The sequence below is a fragment of the Oncorhynchus kisutch genome, unplaced genomic scaffold (genome assembly GCF_002021735.2).
Source record: "Oncorhynchus kisutch isolate 150728-3 unplaced genomic scaffold, Okis_V2 scaffold3357, whole genome shotgun sequence".
Lineage (NCBI taxonomy): Eukaryota > Metazoa > Chordata > Actinopteri > Salmoniformes > Salmonidae > Oncorhynchus > Oncorhynchus kisutch.
Genome location: NW_022265302.1, coordinates 415,001 through 437,709, shown reverse-complemented (window position 1 = coordinate 437,709; position 22,709 = coordinate 415,001). Strand labels below are relative to the sequence as shown.

At 46.7% G+C, this 22,709-nt stretch overlaps 1 pseudogene; it reads left to right on the top strand.

Annotated features, from left to right (window-relative positions):
- The window catches only part of LOC116371557 (eukaryotic translation initiation factor 3 subunit H-like), a 99,583-nt pseudogene extending 77,725 nt beyond the window's left edge, over nucleotides 1-21,858 (top strand).
- Nucleotides 21,859-22,709: the final 851 nt, after the last annotated feature.

Here is a 22,709-nt window from a genome sequence, read left to right as displayed (position 1 = left end):
GGTATTAGTCTATAGTGTTGTGGTATTAGTCTATAGTGTTGTCGTGTTAGTCTATAGTGTTGTCGTGTTAGTACATAGTGTTGTGGTATTAGTCTATAGTGTTGTATTAGTCCATAGTGTTGTGGTATTAGTCTATAGTGTTGTGGTGTTAGTCTATAGTGTTGTGGTGTTAGTCCATAGTGTGGTTTTAGTCCATAGTGTTGTATTAGTCCATAGTGTTGCGGTATTAGTCCATAGTGTTGCGGTATTAGTCTATAGTGTTGCGGTATTAGTCTATAGTGTTGTGGTATTAGTCTATAGTGTTGTGGTATTAGTCTATAGTATTGTGGTATTAGTCTATAGTGTTGTGGTATTAGTCCATAGTGTTGTGGTATTAGTCCATAGTGTTGTGGTATTAGTCTATAGTGTTGTGGTTTTAGTCCATAGTGTTGTATTAGTCCATAGTGTTGCGGTATTAGTCCATAGTGTTGCGGTATTAGTCCATAGTGTTGTTGTATTAGTCCATAGTGTTGTTGTATTAGTCTATAGTGTTGTGGTATTAGTCCATAGTGTTGTGGTGTTAGTCCATAGTGTTATGGTATTAGTCCACAGTGTTGTGGTATTAGTCCATAGTGTTGTGGTGTTAGTCCATAATGTTGTGGTGTTAGTCCATAATGTTGTGGTGTTAGTCCATAATGTTGTGGTGTTAGTCCATAGTGTTGTGGTGTTAGTCCATAGTGTTGTGGTGTTAGTCCATAGTGTTTAATTAGTCCACAGTGTTGTGGTATTAGTCCACAGTGTTGTGGTATTAGTCCACAGGGTTGTGGTATTAGTCCACAGTGTTGTGGTATTAGTCCACAGTGTTGTGGTATTAGTCCACAGTGTTGTGGTATTAGTCCATAGTGTTGTGGTATTAGTCCATAGTGTTGTGGTGTTAGTCCATAGTGTTGTGGTGTTAGTCCATAGTGTTTAATTAGTCCATAGTGTTGTGGTATTAGTCCATAGTGTTGTGGTGTTAGTCCATAGTGTTTAATTAGTCCATAGTGTTGTGGTATTAGTCCATAGTGTTTAATTAGTCCATAGTGTTGTGGTATTAGTCCATAGTGTTTAATTAGTCTATAGTGTTGTGGTATTAGTCTATAGTGTTGTGGTATTAGTCTATAGTGTTGTGGTATTAGTCTATAGTGTTGTGGTATTAGTCTATAGTGTTGTGGTATTAGTCTATAGTGTTGTGGTATTAGTCTATAGTGTTGTGGTATTAGTCTATAGTGTTGTGGTATTAGTCCATAGTGTTGTGGTATTAGTCTGTAGTGTTGTGGTATTAGTCTATAGTGTTGTGGTATTAGTCTATAGTGTTGTGGTGTTAGTCCATAGTGTTGTGGTATTAGTCTATAGTGTTGTGGTATTAGTCTATAGTGTTGTGGTATTAGTCCATAGTGTTGTGGTGTTAGTCCATAGTGTTATGGTATTAGTCCACAGTGTTGTGGTATTAGTCCATAGTGTTGTGGTGTTAGTCCATAATGTTGTGGTGTTAGTCCATAATGTTGTGGTGTTAGTCCATAATGTTGTGGTGTTAGTCCATAGTGTTGTGGTGTTAGTCCATAGTGTTGTGGTGTTAGTCCATAGTGTTTAATTAGTCCACAGTGTTGTGGTATTAGTCCACAGTGTTGTGGTATTAGTCCACAGTGTTGTGGTATTAGTCCACAGGGTTGTGGTATTAGTCCACAGGGTTGTGGTATTAGTCCACAGTGTTTGTGGTATTAGTCCACAGTGTTGTGGTATTAGTCCATAGTGTTGTGGTATTAGTCCATAGTGTTGTGGTGTTAGTCCATAGTGTTGTGGTGTTAGTCCATAGTGTTGTGGTGTTAGTCCATAGTGTTTAATTAGTCCATAGTGTTGTGGTATTAGTCCATAGTGTTGTGGTGTTAGTCCATAGTGTTTAATTAGTCCATAGTGTTGTGGTATTAGTCCATAGTGTTTAATTAGTCCATAGTGTTGTGGTATTAGTCCATAGTGTTTAATTAGTCTATAGTGTTGTGGTATTAGTCTATAGTGTTGTGGTATTAGTCTATAGTGTTGTGGTATTAGTCTATAGTGTTGTGGTATTAGTCTATAGTGTTGTGGTATTAGTCTATAGTGTTGTGGTATTAGTCTATAGTGTTGTGGTATTAGTCTATAGTGTTGTGGTATTAGTCCATAGTGTTGTGGTATTAGTCTATAGTGTTGTGGTATTAGTCTATAGTGTTGTGGTGTTAGTCCATAGTGTTGTATTAGTCCATAGTGTTGCGGTATTAGTCCATAGTGTTGTGGTATTAGTCTATAGTGTTGTTGTATTAGTCCATAGTGTCGTTGTATTAGTCTATAGTGTTGTGGTATTACTCTATAGTGTTGTGGTGTTAGTCCATAGTGTTGTGGTATTAGTCCACAGTGTTGTGGTATTAGTCCACAGTGTTGTGGTATTAGTCCACAGTGTTGTGGTATTAGTCCACAGTGTTGTGGTATTAGTCCACAGTGTTGTGGTATTAGTCCACAGTGTTGTGGTATTAGTCCACAGTGTTGTGGTATTAGTCCACAGTGTTGTGGTATTAGTCCATAGTGTTGTGGTATTAGTCCATAGTATCGTGGTATTAGTCCATAGTGTTGGTCCCTTCCATTCAGAAGCACTAAAACATAATGTTTTTCTCCAGGCCCTCTCTGAAAGGGTTTCAGCAGGCCCTCTCTGAAAGGGTTTCTACCAGGCCCTCTCTGAAAGGGGTTTCAGCAGGCCCTCTCTGAAAGGGGTTTCAGCAGGCCCTCTCTGAAAGGGGTTTCAGCAGGCCCTCTCTGAAAGGGTTTCTACCAGGCCCTCTCTGAAAGGGTTTCTACCAGGCCCTCTCTGAAAGGGTTTCTACCAGGTCCTCTCCTGTTCCCCAGCCCCATCTGAAAGGGTTTCTACCAGGCCCTCTCCTGTTCCCCAGCCCTCTCTGAAAGGGTTTCTACCAGGCCCTCTCTGAAAGGGTTTCTACCAGGCCCTCTCCTGTTCCCCAGCCCCATCTGAAAGGGTTTCTACCAGGCCCTCTCCTGTGTCCCAGCCCTCTCTGAAGGGTTTTTTACCAGGCCTTCTCCTGTTCCCCAGACCTCTCTGAAAGGGTTTCTACCAGGCCCTCTCTGAAAGGGTTTCTACCAGGCCCTCTCCTGTTCCCCAGCCCTCTCTGAAAGGGTTTCTACCAGGCCCTCTCTGAAGGGGTTTCAACCAGGCCCTCTCCTGTGCCCCAGCCCTCTCTGAAAGGGTTTCTACCAGGCCCTCTTCTGTTCCCCAGGCCCTCTCTGAAAGGGTTTCTACCAGGCCCTCTCCTGTGCCCCAGCCCTCTCTGAAAGGGTTTCTACCAGGCCCTCTCCTGTTCCCCAGCCCCATCTGAAAGGGTTTCTACCAGGCCCTCTCCTGTGCCCCAGCCCTCTCTGAAGGGGTTTTTACCAGGCCTTCTCCTGTTCCCCAGACCTCTCTGAAAGGGTTTCTACCAGGCCCTCTCTGAAAGGGTTTATACCAGTCCCTCTCCTGTTCCCCAGCCCTCTCTGAAAGGGTTTCTACCAGGCCCTCTCTGAAGGGGTTTCTACCAGGCCCTCTCCTGTGCCCCAGCCCTCTCTGAAAGGGTTTCTACCAGGCCCTCTTCTGTTCCCCAGGCCCTCTCTGAAAGGGTTTCTACCAGGCCCTCTCCTGTGCCCCAGCCCTCTCTGAAAGGGTTTCAGCAGGCCCTCTCCTGTGCCCCAGCCCTCTCTGAAAGGGTTTCAGCAGGCCCTCTCCTGTGCCCCAGCCCTCTCTGAAAGGGTTTCTACCAGGCCCTCTCCTGTTCCCCAGCCCTCTCAGAAGGGGTTTCTACCAGGCCCTCTCCTGTTCCCCAGCCCTCTCTGAAAGGGTTTCTACCAGGCCCTCTCTGAAAGGGTTTCTACCAGGCCCTCTCCTGTGCCCCAGCCCTCTCTGAAAGGGTTTCAGCAGGCCCTCTCCTGTGCCCCAGCCCTCTCTGAAAGGGTTTCAGCAGGCCCTCTCCTGTGCCCCAGCCCTCTCTGAAAGGGTTTCAGCAGGCCCTCTCCTGTGCCCCAGCCCTCTCTGAAAGGGTTTCAGCAGGCCCTCTCTGAAAGGGTTTCAGCAGGCCCTCTCTGAAAGGGTTTCAGCAGACCCTCTCCTGTGCCCCAGCCCTTTCTGAAAGGGTTTCAGCAGGCCCTCTCCTGTGCCCCAGCCCTCTCTGAAAGGGTTTCAGCAGGCCCTCTCTGAAAGGGTTTCTACCAGGCCCTCTCCTGTGCCCCAGCCCTCTCTGAAAGGGTTTCTACCAGGCCCTCTCCTGTTCCCCAGCCCTCTCTGAAAGGGTTTCAGCAGGCCCTCTCCTGTTCCCCAGCCCTCTCTGAAAGGGTTTCAGCAGGCCCTCTCTGAAAGGGTTTCAGCAGGCCCTCTCTGAAAGGGTTTCTACCAGGCCCTCTCTGAAAGGGTTTCAGCAGGCCCTCTCCTGTTCCCCAGCCCTCTCTGAAAGGGTTTCTACCAGGCCCTCTCTGAAAGGGTTTCTACCAGGCCCTCTCTGAAAGGGTTTCTACCAGGCCCTCTCTGAAAGGGTTTCAGCAGGCCCTCTCCTGTTCCCCAGCCCTCTCTGAAAGGGTTTCTACCAGGCCCTCTCTGAAAGGGTTTCAGCAGGCCCTCTCCTGTTCCCCAGCCCTCTCTGAAAGGGTTTCTACCAGGCCCTCTCTGAAAGGGTTTCTACCAGGCCCTCTCTGAAAGGGTTTCAGCAGGCCCTCTCCTGTTCCCCAGCCCTCTCTGAAAGGGTTTCTACCAGGCCCTCTCTGAAAGGGTTTCAGCAGGCCCTCTCCTGTTCCCCAGCCCTCTCTGAAAGGGTTTCTACCAGGCCCTCTCTGAAAGGGTTTCTACCAGGCCCTCTCTGAAAGGGTTTCTACCAGGCCCTCTCTGAAAGGGTTTCAGCAGGCCCTCTCCTGTACCCCAGCCCTCTCTGAAAGGGTTTCAGCAGGCCCTCTCTGAAAGGGTTTCAGCAGGCCCTCTCTGAAAGGGTTCCAGCAGGCCCTCTCCTGTTCCCCAGCCCTCTCTGAAAGGGTTTCTACCAGGCCCTCTCTGAAAGGGTTTCTACCAGGCCCTCTCTGAAAGGGTTTCTACCAGGCCCTCTCTGAAAGGGTTTCAGCAGGCCCTCTCCTGTTCCCCAGCCCTCTCTGAAAGGGTTTCTACCAGGCCCTCTCTGAAAGGGTTTCAGCAGGCCCTCTCCTGTTCCCCAGCCCTCTCTGAAAGGGTTTCTACCAGGCCCTCTCTGAAAGGGTTTCTACCAGGCCCTCTCTGAAAGGGTTTCTACCAGGCCCTCTCTGAAAGGGTTTCTACCAGGCCCTCTCTGAAAGGGTTTCAGCAGGCCCTCTCCTGTTCCCCAGCCCTCTCTGAAAGGGTTTCAGCAGGCCCTCTCTGAAAGGGTTTCAGCAGGCCCTCTCTGAAAGGGTTTCAGCAGGCCCTCTCTGAAAGGGTTCCAGCAGGCCCTCTCCTGTTCCCCAGCCCTCTCTGAAAGGGTTTCAGCAGGCCCTCTCTGAAAGGGTTTCAGCAGGCCCTCTCTGAAAGGGTTTCAGCAGGCCCTCTCTGAAAGGGTTTCAGCAGGCCCTCTCTGAAAGGGTTTCAGCAGGCCCTCTCCTGTTCCCCAGCCCTCTCTGAAAGGGTTTCAGCAGGCCCTCTCTGAAAGGGTTGTGAACATGGAGCAGGGGCGTGAGAGGGTAGGTTAATTGAGTGCAGGTTATAAGAGAGATGTGAATATAATATTTTTTTAAATCCAAAACACTCTGTTCTGAGGTGAAGGAGATCAGTGTAGAGAGAAATCTGTAGAGAGATTCTTCCATTCATTCACAAGGTGGACTGACTCGGTGCACAACTGAGCAAGAGGACAAGTACATTAGAGTGTCTAGTTTGTGAAACAGACTCCTCTCACAAGTCCTCAACTGGCAGCTTCATTAAATAGTACCCGCAAAACACCAGTCTCAACGTCAACAGTGAAGAGGCGACTCAGGGGTGCTGACCTTCTTGCCTAGCAGGCCAGCATCCCGGGGTCGCCTTTTCACTGTTGTTTTGCGGGTACTATTTCATGAAGCTGCCAGTTGAGGACTTGTGAGAGGAGTCTGTTTCACAAACTAGACACTCTAATGTACTTGTCCTCTTGCTCAGTTGTGCACCGGGGCCTCCCACTCCTCTTTCTATTCTGGTTAGAGCCAGTTTGCGCTGTTCTGTGAAGGAAGTAGTGCACAGCGTTGTACGAGATCTTCAGTTTCTTAGCAATTTCTTGCATGGAATTTCTCCGAAAAATAAGACTGACGAGTTTCAGAAGAAAGGTCTTTGATTCTAGCCATTTCGAGCCTGTAATCAAACCCACAAATGCTGACGCTCCAGATACTCAACTAGTCTAAAGAAGGCCAGTTTTATTGCTTCTTTAATCAGAACAGTTTGCAATTATGTTAGCACATCCGAAAAAGGGTTTTCTATTTCTGACCAATTAGCCTTTTAAAATGATAAGCTTGGATTAGCTAACACAATGTGTCATTGGAACACAGGAGGGATGATTCCATAAGAAAATCTGCCGTTTCCAGCTAGAATAGTCATTTACAACATTAGCAATGTCTACACTGTATTTCTGATCAATTTGATGTTATTTTAATGGACAAAATATTAGCTTTCCTTTCAAAAACAAGGACACGTCTAAGTGACCCCAAACTTATGAACGGGTGTGTGTGTGTGTTTGTACCACACATGTGGAGATCCTCCGTTCACCTCCTCTTCGTCTCTCAAAGACACAGCGGTTGGAACCAAAAATCTTAAATTTGGACTCATCAGACCAAAGGACAGATTTCCACCGGTCTAATGTCCATTGCTCGTGTTTGTTGGCCCAAGTCTCTTCTTATTATTGGTGTCCTTTAGTAGTGGTTTCTTTGCAGCAATTCGACCATGAAAGACCAATTTAACGAGTCTCTGAACAGTTGATGTTGAGATGTGTCTGTTACTGGAACTCTGTGAAGCATTTATTTGGGCTGCATTCTGAAGTGCAGTAAACTCTAATGAATTTATCCTCTGCAGCAGAGGTAACTCTGGTTCTTCCTGTCTCTGTGGTGGTCCTCATGAGAGCCAGTTTCTTCATAGCGCTTGGTGGTTTATGCGACTACACTTGGAAGAAACTTTCTTGAAATTCTCCGTATTGACTGACCTTCATGTCTTTTAAAGTAATGATGGACTGTTTCTCTTTGCTTATTTAAGCTTTTCTTGCCATAATATGGACTTGGTCTGTTACCAAATAGAGCTATCTTCTGTATACCCCTCCTACCTTGTCATAAACACAACTGATTGGCTCAAACACTTTAAGAAGGAAAGAAATGGCACAAATTTAACTTTTAACAATGCACGCCTGTTAATTGAAATGCATTCCAGGTGACTAACTTATGAAGCTGGTTGAGAGAACGCCAAGAGTGTGCAAAGCTGTCATCAAGCAATCTTCTTATTCTTTCAACCAATCATCAGTCACTTGTTTAGTGCAGTACATGTTGAGTCCCCTTCTTTTATAAGCAGGCTGAAAGACTGTTGTTCATTTGTTCACAGAGCAATAGCATTCTATTTGGTCGAAACACATTTTAAGAGCTGGCAACAAGCTGAAAGGTGTTGCCGTTAGAGCCATTTTTAAAGGCCCCCTTTACCGCTCTTGGGTAGCGGAATGACTTTGTCATCAGGCCTAGACGGAAGACAGACTCCCCCTCTAGATTCAGATTTAAGATAATGACCGATTAGGAGTGGCTATAGATTCAGTTACCATCTTCACTGAGCTTTCCTTCTAAGTTGTCAATGCCAGGAGGGTTGTTCATTATTGATTGATTGTTCCACATCTCCCTCGCTAACTTTATAAAATTGCAATGCGTTTCCTTTTCATTAGTTGTTTTATGCATGAGCACAATTGCTCACTGGCACTTTTCCCCCTCCTAAACTTTCCCACTTTGGCAATGAAATAAACATAAACCTAATTGGCAACATCAAATGGTTTTGTGATGAATAAAGCCATCTGATTCGCTGAAAGACGGCGTAGAATCGGTCTTTTCTACCCATAATTCCATTTAAAGTACGTTTTATATTGTTGATCTTGGCTTCATCATACAGTTTCTTCTTCTCTTGTTGATGAGTCGTATCATTTCTCACTTCGGCAGGAAGTCGGCCAGTCAGATGTACAGACAGACTGATTAGCCACTTCCTTTTGTCCCGTCTCTTTCAACCAATACAGTTTCTTCATTTCCTCATCAATCCACAGAGCCTTAACAGTTCTGACAGTCAGTCTCCTCATCGATCCACGGAGCCTTAACAGTCAGTTTCATTTCCTCATCGATCCACGGAGCCTTAGCAGTTCTAACAGTCAGTTTCCTCATTGATCCTCGGGGGCCTTAACAGTCAGTTTCTTCATCGATACACGGAGCCTTAACAGTCAGTTTCCTCATCGATCCACGGAGCCTTAACAGTCAGTTTCCTCATCGATCCACGGAGCCTTAACAGTCAGTTTCTTCATCGATCCACGGAGCCTTAACAGTTCTAACAGTCAGTTTCTTAACAGGTACTTGTTTATCAATAATTGGAAAAAACTATTTTAATATATACAATAAGAGTAGCGTCTGGATGTTCCTTATTAATCACATCAACAAATATGTTTAACATCATCCACATAAGAGTCACAGTTAAATGTTTTGTATGATCTCTTATATACTATTTAAGGCCCAGCTGTTGGAGCTTTGTCCTTCCTGTATATAGCCACTCCACTGTGGTCACTGCATCCAATGGGTACGGATAAACAACGTTCTACAGTATCAGTAGAAATTTGATCGATACACATGGATGATCTTGTTCCTGTAGTGTTTATTATTGTTATTATTATTAGTGGATACATCCTGAACCAGATTACAGACACTGGTTACAGTGAGAAGCTTCCTGTTGAGTGGGTTGATTAATAACCTGAACCAGATTACAGACACTGGTTACAGTGAGAAGCTTCCTGTTGAGTGGGTTGATTAATAACCTGAACCAGATTACAGACACTGGTTACAGTGAGAAGCTTCCTGTTGAGTGGGTTGATTAATAACCTGAACCAGATTACAGACACTGGTTACAGTGAGAAGCTTCCTGTTGAGTGGGTTGATTAATAACCTGAACCAGATTACAGACACTGGTTACAGTGAGAAGCTTCCTCTTGAGAGGACAGCTTGATGAAAACCAGTCAATATTCAGGTCCCCTGAGAAAGTAGACCTCTCTGTTTACATCACATACCCTATCAAACATTTTACACATTATTTAGATACTGACTGTTAGCACTTGGTGGCCTACAGCAACACCCCACAATAAAAGGCTTTAGATCTGCAACCACAACACTTCAATAACACCTGACATGATATCTTCTCTAAACATCACAGGGAATATGGCTCTGAATATATACAACAACACCTCCCCCATAAGCATTCCTGTCTCTTCTATAGATGTTACATGATATCTTCTCTAAGCATCACAGGGAATATGGCTCTGAATATATACAACAACACCTCCCCCATAAGCATTCCTGTCTCTTCTATAGATGTTACATGATATCTTCTCTAAACATCACAGGGAATATGGCTCTGAATATATACAACAATACCTCCCCCATAAGCATTCCTGTCTCTTCTATAGATGTTACATGATATCTTCTCTAAGCATCACAGGGAATATGGCTCTGAATATATACAACAACACCTCCCCCATAAGCATTCCTGTCTCTTCTATAGATGTTACATGATATCTTCTCTAAGCATCACAGGGAATACGGCTCTGAATATATACAACAACACCTCCCCCATAAGCATTCCTGTCTTTTCTATAAATGTTACATGATATCTTCTCTAAGCATTCCAGGGATATGGCTCTGAATATACACAGCAACACCTCCCCCATAAGCATTCCTGTCTCTTCTATAGATGTTGCATGATATCTTCTCTAAACATCACAGGGAATACGGCTCTGAATATATACAACAACACCTCCCCCATAAGCATTCCTGTCTTTTCTATAAATGTTACATGATATCTTCTCTAAGCATTCCAGGGATATGGCTCTGAATATACACAGCAACACCTCCCCCATAAGCATTCCTGTCTCTTCTATAGATGTTGCATGATATCTTCTCTAAACATCACAGGGAATATGGCTCTGAATATATACAACAACACCTCCCCCATAAGCATTCCTGTCTCTTCTATAGATGTTACATGATATCTTCTCTAAGCATCACAGGGAATATGGCTCTGAATATATACAACAACACCTCCCCCATAAGCATTCCTGTCTCTTCTATAGATGTTACATGATATCTTCTCTAAGCATCACAGGGAATACGGCTCTGAATATATACAACAACACCTCCCCCATAAGCATTCCTGTCTTTTCTATAAATGTTACATGATATCTTCTCTAAGCATTCCAGGGATATGGCTCTGAATATACACAGCAACACCTCCCCCATAAGCATTCCTGTCTCTTCTATAGATGTTGCATGATATCTTCTCTAAACATCACAGGGAATATGGCTCTGAATATATACAACACCTCCCCCATAAGCATTCCTGTCTCTTCTATAGATGTTGTATCCTTGTATGGCTGCTGCTGTATCATCAAAGTGATTCTCAGAAAAGGCTAATTATATCAATGTTATCGGGCGTTAGCAAGTTATTCATTTCCTGACCCTTATTTCTAAGGCTACATATATATATATATTAATATGGGCCGTTTTCAGCCCTTTCCTGGGCAGCTTCTCATAGACAGACATTAATATGGGCAGCTTCTCGTTGACAGACGTTAATATGGGCAGCTTCTCGTTGACAGACATTAATATGGGCAGCTTCTCGTTGACAGACATTAATATGGGCAGCTTCTCGTTGACAGACATTAATATGGGCCTTTTTCAGCCCTTTCCTGGGCAGCTTCTCGTTGACAGACATTAATATGGGCAGCTTCTCGTTGACAGACATTAATATGGGCAGCTTCTCGTTGACAGACATTAATATGGGCCTTTTTCAGCCCTTTCCTGGGCAGCTTCTCGTTGACAGACATTAATATGGGCAGCTTCTCGGTGACAGACATTAATATGGGCCTTTTTCAGCCCTTTCCTGGGCAGCTTCTCATTGACAGACATTAATATGGGCCGTTTTCAGCCCTTTCCTGGGCAGCTTCTCGTTGACACATTAATATGGGCCGTTTTCAGCCCTTTCCTGGGCAGCTTCTCATAGACAGACATTAATATGGGCAGCTTCTCGTTGACAGACGTTAATATGGGCAGCTTCTCGTTGACAGACATTAATATGGGCAGCTTCTCGTTGACAGACATTAATATGGGCAGCTTCTCGTTGACAGACATTAATATGGGCCTTTTTCAGCCCTTTCCTGGGCAGCTTCTCGTTGACAGACATTAATATGGGCAGCTTCTCGTTGACAGACATTAATATGGGCAGCTTCTCGTTGACAGACATTAATATGGGCCTTTTTCAGCCCTTTCCTGGGCAGCTTCTCGTTGACAGACATTAATATGGGCAGCTTCTCGGTGACAGACATTAATATGGGCCTTTTTCAGCCCTTTCCTGGGCAGCTTCTCATTGACAGACATTAATATGGGCCGTTTTCAGCCCTTTCCTGGGCAGCTTCTCGTTGACACATTAATATGGGCCGTTTTCAGCCCTTTCCTGGCCAGCTTCTCATAGACAGACATTTAATATGGGCAGCTTCTCGTTGACAGACGTTAATATGGGCAGCTTCTCGTTGACAGACATTAATATGGGCAGCTTCTCGTTGACAGACATTAATATGGGCAGCTTCTCGTTGACAGACATATGGGCCTTTTTCAGCCCTTTCCTGGGCAGCTTCTCGTTGACAGACATTAATATGGGCAGCTTCTCGTTGACAGACATTAATATGGGCAGCTTCTCGTTGACAGACATTAATATGGGCAGCTTCTCGTTGACAGACATTAATATGGGCAGCTTCTCGTTGACAGACATTAATATGGGCCTTTTTCAGCCCTTTCCTGGGCAGCTTCTCGTTGACAGACATTAATATGGGCAGCTTCTCGTTGACAGACATTAATATGGGCAGCTTCTCGTTGACAGACATTAATATGGGCCTTTTTCAGCCCTTTCCTGGGCAGCTTCTCGTTGACAGACATTAATATGGGCAGCTTCTCGGTGACAGACATTAATATGGGCCTTTTTCAGCCCTTTCCTGGGCAGCTTCTCGTTGACACATTAATATGGGCCGTTTTCAGCCCTTTCCTGGCCAGCTTCTCGTTGACAGACATTAATATGGGCCGTTTTCAGCCCTTTCCTGGGCAGCTTCTCGTAGACAGACATTAATATGGGCAGCTTCTCGTAGACAGACATTAATATGGGCCGTTTTCAGCCCTTTCCTGGGCAGCTTCTCGTTGACAGACATATGGGCCGTTTTCAGCCCTTTCCTGGGCAGCTTCTCGTTGACAGACATTAATATGGGCAGCTTCTCTTAGACAGACATTAATATGGGCAGCTTCTCGTAGACAGACATTAATATGGGCAGCTTCTCATTGACAGACATTAATATGGGCCGTTTTCAGCCCTTTCCTGGGCAGCTTCTCGTTGACACATTAATATGGGCCGTTTTCAGCCCTTTCCTGGCCAGCTTCTCGTTGACAGACATTAATATGGGCCGTTTTCAGCCCTTTCCTGGGCAGCTTCTCGTAGACAGACATTAATATGGGCAGCTTCTCGTAGACAGACATTAATATGGGCCGTTTTCAGCCCTTTCCTGGGCAGCTTCTCGTTGACAGACATATGGGCCGTTTTCAGCCCTTTCCTGGGCAGCTTCTCGTTGACAGACATTAATATGGGCAGCTTCTCGTAGACAGACATTAATATGGGCAGCTTCTCGTTGACAGACCTTAATATGGGCAGCTTCTCGTTGACAGACATTAATATGGGCCGTTTTCAGCCCTTTCCTGGGCAGCTTCTCGTAGACAGACATGAATATGGGCAGCTTCTTGTTGACAGACATTAATATGGGCAGCTTCTCGTTGACAGACATTAATATGGGCAGCTTCTCGTTGACCGACATTAATATGGGCAGCTTCTCGTTGACAGACATTAATATGGGCAGCTTCTCGTTGACAGACATTAATATGGGCAGCTTCTCGTTGACAGACATTAGTCAAATCAAATTTATTTATATAGCCCTTCGTACATCAGCTGATATCTCAAAGTGCTGTACAGAAACCCAGCCTAAAACCCCAAACAGCAAGCAATGCAGGTGTAGAAGCAAGTATGGGCAGCTTCTCGTTGACAGACATTAATATGGGCAGCTTCTCGTTGACAGACATTAATATGGGCAGCTTCTCATTGACAGACATTAATATGGGCCGTTTTCAGTCCTTTCCTGGGCAGCTTCTCGTTGACAGACATTAATATGGGCAGCTTCTCGTTGACAGACATTAATATGGGCAGCTTCTCGTTGACAGACATTAATATGGGCCGTTTTCAGCCCTTTCCTGGGCAGCTTCTCGTTGACAGACATTAATATGGGCAGCTTCTCGTTGACAGACATTAATATGGGCAGCTTCTCGTTGACAGACATTAGTATGGGCAGCTTCTTGTTGACAGACATTAATATGGGCAGCTTCTCGTTGACAGACATTAATATGGGCCGTTTTCAGCCCTTTCCTGGGCAGCTTCTCGTTGACAGACATTAATATGGGCAGCTTCTCGTAGACAGACATTAATATGGGCAGCTTCTCGTTGACAGACATTAATATGGGCAGCTTCTCGTTGACAGACATTAATATGGGCAGCTTCTCGTTGACACATTAATATGGGCCGTTTTCAGCCCTTTCCTGGCCAGCTTCTCGTTGACAGACATTAATATGGGCCGTTTTCAGCCCTTTCCTGGGCAGCTTCTCGTAGACAGACATTAATATGGGCAGCTTCTCGTAGACAGACATTAATATGGGCCGTTTTCAGCCCTTTCCTGGGCAGCTTCTCGTTGACAGACATATGGGCCGTTTTCAGCCCTTTCCTGGGCAGCTTCTCGTTGACAGACATTAATATGGGCAGCTTCTCGTAGACAGACATTAATATGGGCAGCTTCTCGTTGACAGACCTTAATATGGGCAGCTTCTCGTTGACAGACATTAATATGGGCCGTTTTCAGCCCTTTCCTGGGCAGCTTCTCGTAGACAGACATTAATATGGGCAGCTTCTCGTAGACAGACATTAATATGGGCCGTTTTCAGCCCTTTCCTGGGCAGCTTCTCGTTGACAGACATATGGGCCGTTTTCAGCCCTTTCCTGGGCAGCTTCTCGTTGACAGACATTAATATGGGCAGCTTCTCGTTGACAGACATTAGTCAAATCAAATTTATTTATATAGCCCTTCGTACATCAGCTGATATCTCAAAGTGCTGTACAGAAACCCAGCCTAAAACCCCAAACAGCAAGCAATGCAGGTGTAGAAGCAAGTATGGGCAGCTTCTCGTTGACAGACATTAATATGGGCAGCTTCTCGTTGACAGACATTAATATGGGCAGCTTCTCATTGACAGACATTAATATGGGCCGTTTTCAGTCCTTTCCTGGGCAGCTTCTCGTTGACAGACATTAATATGGGCAGCTTCTCGTTGACAGACATTAATATGGGCCGTTTTCAGCCCTTTCCTGGGCAGCTTCTCGTTGACAGACATTAATATGGGCAGCTTCTCGTTGACAGACATTAATATGGGCAGCTTCTCGTTGACAGACATTAGTATGGGCAGCTTCTTGTTGACAGACATTAATATGGGCAGCTTCTCGTTGACAGACATTAATATGGGCCGTTTTCAGCCCTTTCCTGGGCAGCTTCTCGTTGACAGACATTAATATGGGCAGCTTCTCGTAGACAGACATTAATATGGGCAGCTTCTCGTTGACAGACATTAATATGGGCAGCTTCTCGTTGACAGACATTAATATGGGCAGCTTCTCGTTGACAGACATTAATATGGGCAGCTTCTCGTTGACAGACATTAATATGGGCAGCTTCTCGTTGACAGACATTAATATGGAAAAGAACAAAGAAAGCGAGATGAATAGAAATATACATTCAGCAGTCAGTTGGTGTGCTGTGCTGCGGGGTTGAAGCTACGAACCCATAGGCTCTCTCATCCCTTCCAGACTTTTGGGAGGGGGGGAGGGGAGGGGGGTGGACAATGAGCCTGTCATAGTGTATGTAAGCAATGTCCCCGCCCCGCTCTGGCAGCTTTCGTGGCCGGGATAAGTTATTTCCTCTAACTGGCGCCCAGCTTCAGGATTTACAGACTGGGGTCAGGGAGAGGTCGAACATGTCAGAGAAGACACTTCCCGGCGGGTCAGCGTTTGTGCCTCAAGTACCCGTCCTGGTAATCCGTCTGGTCCTGCGGCCTTGGCTGTGTGAGACCGAGAGAGAGAGAGAGAGAGAGGAAACACCAGAGCTATGGACGGCTGAGTGAATCTGTCCCCCCTCGGACTACAGACGCCACTGTCTGTTCCTAGCATCTGTAGTGTGTAGTTCATCTCCCCTCAGTAACCACCTGGAGAATGTAATCTAATGTGTAGTTCATCTCCCCTCAGTAACCACCTGGGGAATGTCATCTAATGTGTAGTTCGTCTCCCCTCAGTAACCACCTGGAGAATGTCATCTAATGTGTAGTTCGTCTCCCCTCAGTAACCACCTGGAGAATGTCATCTAATGTGTAGTTCGTCTCCCCTCAGTAACCACCTGGAGAAGTCTCTGCAGCTCCTGATGGACAGAGTGGATGATATGAGTCAGGACATTGTCAAGTATAACACCTACAGCCGTAACCTCAGCAAGCAACAGCAGCAGAAACACCAGGTAACACACACACACACACACACACACACACACACACACACACACACACACACAGACAGACACAGAGAGAGACACACACACCCACAGAGAGAGACACACACACCCACAGAGAGAGAGACACACACCCACACACACACATTCTATTATCATGATGGGAAAATGTAATCAACACACTGTAGTTGATAATGAGATAATCTACTTCCTGGACAGTGATTGTGTTAGAGGGGCGTTATAGAATTAGGTTTAGACCCTGTCCACAGGGAGTCCTCTCCTCCAGAGAGGAAGGGAGGGGAGGGAAAGAGAGAGACCATTGGGTTTTCATCTAAAGTAGTGCACTATTTAAGAGATCGGGTAGTATTTGGGACTTGTCCTGCAGGGACGCTGCTAACCAGATCCACAATACCAGAGAGACAGAGGTTTGGTACTATATAATATAACTGTGATGTATCCACTATACCAGAGAGACAGAGGATTGGTACTATATAATATAACTGTGATTGATCCACTATACCAGGGAGACACAGGCTTGGTACTATATAATATAACTGTGTTGATGTATCCACTATACCAGAGAGACAGAGGCTTGGTACTATATAATATTGATGTGCCCACTATACCAGGGAGACGGAGGCTTGGTACTATATAATATTGATGTATCCACTATACCAGGGAGACAGAGGCTTGGTACTATATAATATTGATGTATCCACTATACCAGGGAGACAGTCGTGCCTCAGATCAACTTGGTACGATGCTGCACTGTAATGCCAGTGTCCCAGTAGAGGGCTGACTGCAGTATGGAATGGTGCATTTTGAGATAGAACGCTATCGGTTTCTGGCAGGCTTGACAGGCTTTGTATGTGTATCCAGGTACCGGTAATTTCCTACCATCTACGCCCCACCACCAACCTGTCCTCTGCTCTGCCTCCCCAAATTAAAAAGGCCTTTAGGTTCTGACACGCTGATTTACACGGTCATGTACCAACACAAATCACTCCCTGTCTGTCATGTCTGTCGGATTTTATAGCTGTTCTCGCTCACTCCTCCCTCCTCTCCGTCTCTCCCCCCCCCCCCCTCTCTCTCCCTCCCCTCTCTCTCTCTCCCTCCCTCCCTCCTCTCTCTCTCTCTCTCCCTCCCTCCCTCCCTCCCTCCCTTCCTCTCCTCTCCTCTCCTCTCCTCTCCTCTCCTCTCCTCTCCTCTCCTCTCCTCTCCTCTCCTCTCCTCTCCTCTCCTCTCCTCTCCTCTCCTCTCCTCTCCTCTCCTCTCCTCTCCTCTCCTCTCCTCTCCTCTCCTCTCCTCTCCTCTCCTCTCCTCTCCTCTCCTCTCCTCTCCTCTCCTCTCCTCTCCTCTCCTCTCCTCTCCTCTCCTCTCCTCTCCTCTCCTCTCCTCTCCTCTCCTCTCCTCTCCTCTCCTCTCCTCTCCTCCTCCCTCCTCATTCTCTCTCTCTCCCTCTCTTCCCCCCTCTCTCTCTCTGCAGTATATCCAGCGGCGCCAGCAGGAGAATGCTCAGAGACAGACCAGAGGAGAGACTCCTCTACCAGAGGAAGATGTCTCAAAGATGTTCAAACCACCACAGCCCCCTCCTCGCATGGACACTCTCCTCATCGCAGGTACCCCCACACCCTCCCTCCCTCCTAGCAGCTACCTATCTGTTCTCTTCTCTCCCTGGTAGCTACCTATCTGTTCTGTTCTCTCTCTGGTAGCTACCTATCTGTTCTGTTCTCTCTCTGGTAGCTACCTATCTGTTCTGTTCTCTCTCTGGTAGCTACCTATCTGTTCTGTTCTCTCTCTGGTAGCTACCTATCTGTTCTGTTCTCTCTCTGGTAGCTACCTATCTGTTCTGTTCTCTCTCTGGTAGCTACCTATCTGTTCTGTTCTCTCTCTGGTAGCTACCTATCTGTTCTGTTCTCTCTCTGGTAGCTACCTATCTGTTCTGTTCTCTCTCTGGTAGCTACCTATCTGTTCTGTTCTCTCTCTGGTAGCTACCTATCTGTTCTGTTCTCTCTCTGGTAGCTACCTATCTGTTCTGTTCTCTCTCTGGTAGCTACCTATCTGTTCTGTTCTCTCTCTGGTAGCTACCTATCTGTTCTGTTCTCTCTCTGGTAGCTACCTATCTGTTCTGTTCTCTCTCTGGTAGCTACCTATCTGTTCTGTTCTCTCTCTGGTAGCTACCTATCTGTTCTGTTCTCTCCCTGGTAGCTACCTATCTGTTCTCTCTGGTACAGTGCCTTGCGAAAGTATTCGGCCCCCTTGAACTTTGCGACCTTTTGCCACATTTCAGGCTTCAAACATAAAGATATAAAACTGTATTTTTTTTGTGAAGAATCAACAACAAGTGGGACACAATCATGAAGTGGAACGACATTTATTGGATATTTCAAACTTTTTTAACAAATCAAAAACTGAAAAATTGGGCGTGCAAAATTATTCAGCCCCTTTACTTTCAGTGCAGCAAACTCTCCAGAAGTTCAGTGAGGATCTCTGAATGATCCAATGTTGACCTAAATGACTAATGATGATAAATACAATCCACCTGTGTGTAATCAAGTCTCCGTATAAATGCACCTGCACTGTGATAGTCTCAGAGGTCCGTTAAAAGCGCAGAGAGCATCATGAAGAACAAGGAACACACCAGGCAGGTCCGAGATACTGTTGTGAAGGAGTTTAAAGACGGATTTGGATACAAAAAGATTTCCCAAGCTTTAAACATCCCAAGGAGCACTGTGCAAGCGATAATATTGAAATGGAAGGAGTATCAGACCCCTGCAAATCTACCAAAACCTGGCCGTCCCTCTAAACTTTCAGCTCATACAAGGAGAAGACTGATCAGAGATGCAGCCAAGAGGCCCATGATCACTCTGGATGAACTGCAGAGATCTATAGCTGAGGTGGGAGACTCTGTCCATAGGACAACAATCAGTCGTATATTGCACAAATCTGGCCTTTATGGAAGAGTGGCAAGAAGAAAGCCATTTCTTAAAGATATCCATAAAAAGTGTCGTTTAAAGTTTGCCACAAGCCACCTGGGAGACACACCAAACATGTGGAAGAAGGTGCTCTGGTCAGATTAAACCAAAATTGAACTTTTTGGCAACAATGCAAAACGTTATGTTTGGCGTAAAAGCAACACAGCTCATCACCCTGACCACACCATCCCCACTGTCAAACATGGTGGTGGCAGCATCATGGTTTGGGCCTGCTTTTCTTCAGCAGGGACAGGGAAGATGGTTAAAATTGATGGGAAGATGGATGGAGCCAAATACAGGACCATTCTGGAAGAAAACCTGATGGAGTCTGCAAAAGACCTGAGACTGGGACGGAGATTTGTCTTCCAACAAGACAATGATCCAAAACATAAAGCAAAATCTACAATGGAATGGTTCAAAAATAAACATATCCAGGTGTTAGAATGGCCAAGTCAAAGTCCAGACCTGAATCCAATCGAGAATCTGTGGAAAGAACTGAAAACTGTGCAAAACTGATAGACATACCCCAAGCGACTTACAGCTGTAATCGCAGCAAAAGGTGGCGCTCCTCCCTCCCCTCTCTCTCTCTCTCTCTCTCCCTCCCCTCTCTCTCTCTCTCTCCTCCCTCCCTCTCTCTCTCTCTCCCTCCCCCCTCTCTCTCTCTCTCTCCTCCCTCCCTCCTCTCTCTCTCTCTCCCTCCCTCCTCTCTCTCTCTCCCTCTCCTTCCCTCCCTCCTTCCCTCCCTCCTTCCCTCCCTCCTTCCCTCCCTCCTTCCCTCCCTCCCTCCCTCTCTCTCCCCCTCCCTCTCTCCCTCCCTCTCTCCCTCCCTCTCTCCCTCCCTCTCTCCCTCCCTCCCTCCCTCCCTCCCTCCCTCCCTCCCTCTCTCTCCCCCTCTCTCTCTCTCCCTCCCCCTCTCTCTCTCTCCCTCTCCCTCCCTCCTTCCCTCTCTCTCCCTCCCTCCCTCCCTTCCTCCCCTCCCTCCTCCCCTCTCTCTCCCTCCCTCCCTCCTTCCCTCACTCCCTCCTTCCCTCCTTCCCTCCTTCCCTCACTCCCTCCTTCCCTCCTTCCCTCTCTCCCTCCTTCCCTCTCTCCTTCCCTCTCTCCCTCCTTCCCTCTCTCCCTCCTTCTCTCCCTCCCTCCCTCCCTCCCTCCCTCCCACCCTCCTTCCCTCCCCTCTCTCCCTCCCTCCCTCCTTCCCTCCCCTCTCTCCCTCTCTCCCTCTCTCCCTCCCTCCCTCCCACCCTCCTTCCCTCCCCTCTCTCCCTCCCTCCTTCCCTCCCCTCTCTCCCTCCCTCCTTCCCTCCCTCCCTCCCTCCCTCCCTCCCTCCCTCCCTCCCTCCCTCCCTCCCTCCCTCCCTTCCCTCTCTCCTTCCCTCTCTCCCCTCCTTCTCTCCCTCCCTCCCTCCCTCCCTCCCTCCCTCCCTCCCTCCCTCCCTCCCTCCCTCCCTCCCTCCCTCCCTCCCTCCCTCCCTCCTCCCTCCCTCCCACCCTCCTTCCTTCCTTCCTTCCTTCCTTCCTTCCTTCCTTCCTTCCTTCCTTCCTTCCTTCCTTCCTTCCTTCCTTCCTTCCCTCCCTCCCTCCCTCCCTCCCTCTCTCCCTCCCTCCCTCCCTCCTTCTCTCCCTCCCTCCCTCCCTCCTTCCCTCCCTCCCTCCCTCCCTCCTTCCCTCTCTCCCTCCCTCCCTCCCCTCTCTCCCTCCCTCCCTTTTTGATTTGTTAATAAAGTTTGAAATATCCAATAAATGTCGTTCCACTTCATGATTGTGTCCCACAAAATACAGTTTTATATTTTTGTTTGAAGCCTGAAATGTGGCAAAAGGTCGCAAAGTTCAAGGGGGCCGAATACTTTCGCAAGGCACTGTAGCTGTGTCTGTTCTCTCCCTAGTAGCTACCTATCTGTTATCTCCCTAGTAGCTACCTATCTGTTATCTCCCTAGTAGCTACCTATCTGTTCTGTTGTCATCTCTCCATGATGTCACATTAATCTACAGCGTTGTAGATTTCATCTGACATCCCTGCCTGTCTGCTGTCTCTCTTGATGTTTGGTTTCATCCCAAAATAGCACCCTATTTCCTATATAGTGCCCTACTTGTGACCAGGGTCCCATAGGGACACACCCATAGGGCTCTGGATAGAACTAGTGCACCACATTAGGGGATAGGATGACATTTTGGGCACGGCCGGTGTCTCCCTTCTTGACAACATGCAACTGATTGACCTCCAGCTCTGCTAATGTGTCTCCTGCTGTTTATTCAGACTCCTGTGTTTGTCTGTTTTTTGTTTCTGCCAAAACAGGACAGATTAACAATTACTGCCAGAATGTGAAGGAGTTCACCTCCCAGAACCTCGGCAAACTGTTCATGGCCGAGGCTCTTCAGGGACACAACAGCTAAAGGAGAAGACGGGAGGAGGAACCGAAACACACAGAGAATCCCCCCTTTCACCCAATCAGAATGATCCATACAGGGCTGTGTTCTAAATGGTACCCTCTTCCCTACTGGTCAATACTAGTACACTACTGGTCAAAACTAGTACACTACTGGTCAAAACTAGTACACTACTGGTCAATACTAGTACACTACTGGTCAAAACTAGTACACTACTGGTCAATACTAGTACACTACTGGTCAAAACTAGTACACTACTGGTCAATACTAGTACACTACTGGTCAAAACTAGTACACTACTGGTCAAAACTAGTACACTACTGGTCAAAACTAGTACACTACTGGTCAATACTAGTACACTACTGGTCAATACTAGTACACTACTGGTCAATACTAGTACACTACTGGTCAATACTAGTACACTATATAGGGAATAGGGTGTAATTTTGGGATGCATCCTATGATTGGAGGATTGCTGTTAGATTTGTTAAGAAATTAAAATAACGACGTGACCAACATTATTATTCATTATTAAGAGAACATGTTCCACGTTCTCCAAAAGATGAGTTATTTGATATTATTGTAACTTTTAATAAACATCTTTGCGTCTCCTCACATTGTTTTGCCTCTCTGTGCTCTTTCTATGTCTATTCACAAAGATTAAACCTCGTCCTGCACCGGAACACACTTTCAATGGGGATTCTACAGTGTCCAATACTAGGCATTGTCTGTTTCCGGGGAAACGGCCACCAGAAGTGTACGTGTCCTATACTAGGCATCGTCTGTTTCCGGGGGAAATGGTCACCAGAAGTGTAGTGTCCAATACTAGGCATCGTCTGTTTCCGGGGAAACGGCCACCAGAAGTGTACGTGTCCAATACTAGGCATCGTCTGTTTCCGGGGAAACGGCCACCAGAAGTGTACGTGTCCAATACTAGGCATCGTCTGTTTCCGGGGAAACGGCCACCAGAAGTGTACGTGTCCAATACTAGGCATCGTCTGTTTCCGGGGAAACGGCCACCAGAAGTGTAGGTGTCCAATACTAGGCATCGTCTGTTTCCAGGGAAACGGCCACCAGAAGTGTAGTGTCCAATACTAGGCATCGTCTGTTTCCGGGGAAACGGCCACCAGAAGTGTACGTGTCCAATACTAGGCATCGTCTGTTTCCAGGGAAACGGCAACCAGAAGTGTAGGTGTCCAATACTAGGCATCGTCTGTTTCCGGGGAAACGGCCACCAGAAGTGTACGTGTCCAATACTAGGCATCGTCTGTTTCCGGGGAAACGGCCACCAGAAGTGTACGTGTCCAATACTAGGCATCGTCTGTTTCCGGGGAAACGGCCACCAGAAGTGTACGTGTCCAATACTAGGCATCGTCTGTTTCCGGGGAAACGGCCACCAGAAGTGTAGGTGTCCAATACTAGGCATCGCCTGTTTCCAGGGAAACGGCCACCAGAAGTGCAGGTGTCC